This window comes from Phalaenopsis equestris, unplaced genomic scaffold (genome assembly GCF_001263595.1).
Source record: "Phalaenopsis equestris unplaced genomic scaffold, ASM126359v1 Scaffold000202, whole genome shotgun sequence".
NCBI lineage: Eukaryota > Viridiplantae > Streptophyta > Magnoliopsida > Asparagales > Orchidaceae > Phalaenopsis > Phalaenopsis equestris.
The window spans coordinates 3,503,755-3,507,008 of record NW_018164644.1 but is presented as its reverse complement, the minus strand read 5'-3'; the positions used below and the strand labels follow the sequence as shown (position 1 = coordinate 3,507,008).

Below are 3,254 nucleotides of genomic sequence, written 5' to 3'. Positions count from 1 at the left end.
TTACTAAATTCATCACCAAAAACAACTTTATACTCATTACAAGTATCATCACTCGCACATCTCTATCATTAGTTACTAACTTACAATGAAATGTTGCAAAATGACTTGTTCATCCATGCCATAAATTTTATTTTTTAAACATTTATTAACTTCAGAACATCTTTTAAATATATAATGATTGAATACTTAGAATACATAACATGTATAACACGCAAATTTTTTATATAGAGAACCCACAGATGTTAAAACTCTAGACTTCCATGCCGTGCTTATCTGGCAAAACCACCCGCAAGGTGGTCACCGTATCCCATCCTTCCCATTCCCCAACCCCCGACTATAAATACCTACTCCTCCTTCCTCCACATCAAGCTTCGAGCTCCGCACACTCAGTTCTCTGAACTCGCCATGGCGACTGAACAAAGCTTTCCCATCGACCTCATCAGCGAACACCTCTTCGAAGACGCCGCAACCTCCTTCGAAGACCTCCTCAGCTGCCTTCCCACCACACCGCCCGCCGCTAATGATTACTCTTATTGCGATCTCACTATTTCCGACTACATCGAACAGAACGAGACCTGCTTTACCCTTCCCGTCCCCCCTCCACCTCCCGCCGACGCAGCCCCCTCCTCCGGTCCTTGCGTAGGCGGGTTCAGATTTCGCGAACCGGCGCAGACAATGATCCGATTCGGTGGCGATCGGTCGGAAATCGGACTCACGCTCAACATTCCTCACACTGCCGCGCCAAAGGTGGAGTGGATCGAAGGTTCCGACGGCGATCTACGGCCGCCGGAGATGTTTGATTTCCATCGGTATCGCGGCGTGCGGCAGCGGCCATGGGGGAAGTTCGCTGCCGAGATCCGCGATCCCAAACGCAGGGGATCCAGGGTTTGGCTCGGAACTTTCGATACTGCGGTGGAGGCCGCACGGGCTTATGATCGGGCCGCGTTCCAGATGCGGGGAAGCAAAGCGATTCTAAATTTTCCCAATGAGGTCGGAAGCTCGGCCGATTGGATTCGGCCCGCGATGGCGTTTGAGAAGAGGGGGAGGGATGAGAGGGTGGAGGGAAGGGAGGTGAAGAGGAAGAGGGGGGAGGAATTGATAAGGAATATTCCGTCGGAAGGACCCCTGACGCCGTCGATATGGTCGGCGGTGTGGGAGGGGACGGACGTTAAGGGGCTCTTTAATTTCTCTCTCGCCGCTATCCCCCCACCCGTCGTTCGGTTTCCCGCAGCTTTTGGTGATTTGAATTTTTGAAGGAATTGGGGCGCCGGTAAGATAAAGTGGAACACTGAAAAATGAAAATAATTTACCAAAAAAAAAAAAAAGACTAATTTAAGTATTCTAATCATTTTGTTAATTTAAAATAGATGTAAACTATGTGCGTGATTTGGACCGTAAGTTTTTGTGTCCTTGAAGAAATAGTAGAATGTTCAAAGGTATTTGAGAGGTTATATTTGTGTTTTTTTTTTTTTTTTTTTTTTTTTTTAAACAAAAAGTTTATGTATTTTTGCTTTGGATGATATGTAAGAAGATCCTTTTTTTTGGTGTATTTACATGTATAATATTGTATTTTTTTGAGATATTTATTCTATGATATTAAATTTATTGTGTGGATTTATATATATGTTGCATAAATTTTTAAATTAATATTTATACACGATACTTAACATTCAATTTACAGGGAAGTTGATAAAAATTATATGACTGTAAGCCTCCAAACGCTATTGCTTTGCATTGCATTGTTTGGTATTCATAGTTTTTTCTTTATTACTGTAATAAAATAATAATATTAATGTTATTTTTCAAAATTTTAGTCCATTTGCATCACAAAAAAAGAAAATTTTAAATTTAGAAAAAAAAATTGTATTTTAATCTCCGATAAAAACGAGTTGAACATGAGCTAGCTGAGGCTCAATTGTGTTCGGATCGTTTATATTTCGAGCTCATAAAGTGTGTTCGTGTTCGGCTCGTTTGACAACCCTAATCACATCACCATAATATGTTAAGGATTGTGACAAGATTTAAAAAATATTATTTATACTAAAACATCATTTGAATCTAATTTAATATTTTTTATTCTATTTTTTAAATTAATACTTTTAATTTATTATAAATTTCTGTAGTCTTGCAGTCAATTAAATTTTTTAAAAATAATATTCATCAATATATATATAAATATAATTGATGAGTAGTATTTCGAGCCAAAACGAGCCGAACATGAATAAACAATTTTTTTGTTCGTGTTTAGCTCGTTAACTTAGCGAACAAACTAAACACGAACTTTTTAACCGGCTGAACGCAAGCAGTTCAAGAACAACGAGCCGTTTTGATACTCAACGATAAGCGTTCATAAATACCATTCAAGCAATTCAGATACTAAAATGGATTGAGAAAGGGCGCATCATTGAAAGAGTGGAAGAATTATGATATAAAAGTTCAATTAAATAAAATTGATATAACTATAAAATACGTGATAAATATTTAACAAAGAAAAATAAAATTTCAGCACAAGTAAAATTTCAATAATTTAAAATTTAAAATTTGATGTAAAGCACTTCAAAATATGACTATATATGTAATATAAATAGATAAATCTATATTTATATACGTTAAATATAATTGAAAAATTAAAAAAAATAAATATAATAGAGAAATATAAATATTAAAAATAATTTATAGTTGCAACATAATTTATACAAATAGTATTGTTTAGAATAATTTATAAGAATAATAATGTTTTATAATATAAATATATATATATACAAACCACAGGACAATTTTTCATTTTTGAAACCCATTTCATATGCAACACTCACTATTTTTTAGTCTCACATCTTGAAGAAAAATTAGCCTTTCAATGTTAACTTTGGTGTTTTTTTTTTTTTTTTTTTGTAACTTTTAAGTTGACGGCCCAAAAAGCTTCGAGCCCATGAAACTTAGTAAGAAAAGAGGACATTTACAATATAGCACACAATGCTTGTGTATTTAGATATCTCACACCTAAACTTTCATATTTACACATATAGAACTCAAACCTTTAATATCACGTCAAATATAGCACTATTATTACTCTATAAAAGTGGAATGTACATTTTCATGCATAAGTTTAAAGAACCAACTTACCAAAGTGCTATGTATATGAATATGTATGTATAGGTGTTCATATATAGGTGTAAGATATATAAATACATAGGAATTGTGAACTTCATATGTAAATTTACCAAAATAATAATAATAATAATAATAATAATAAT

General features: G+C 34.7%; 1 pseudogene; it reads left to right on the top strand.

The window, feature by feature from the left end:
• The first annotated feature begins 268 nt into the window (after positions 1-268).
• On the top strand, positions 269-1,281 carry LOC110022816 (annotated as a pseudogene).
• Positions 1,282-3,254: the final 1,973 nt, after the last annotated feature.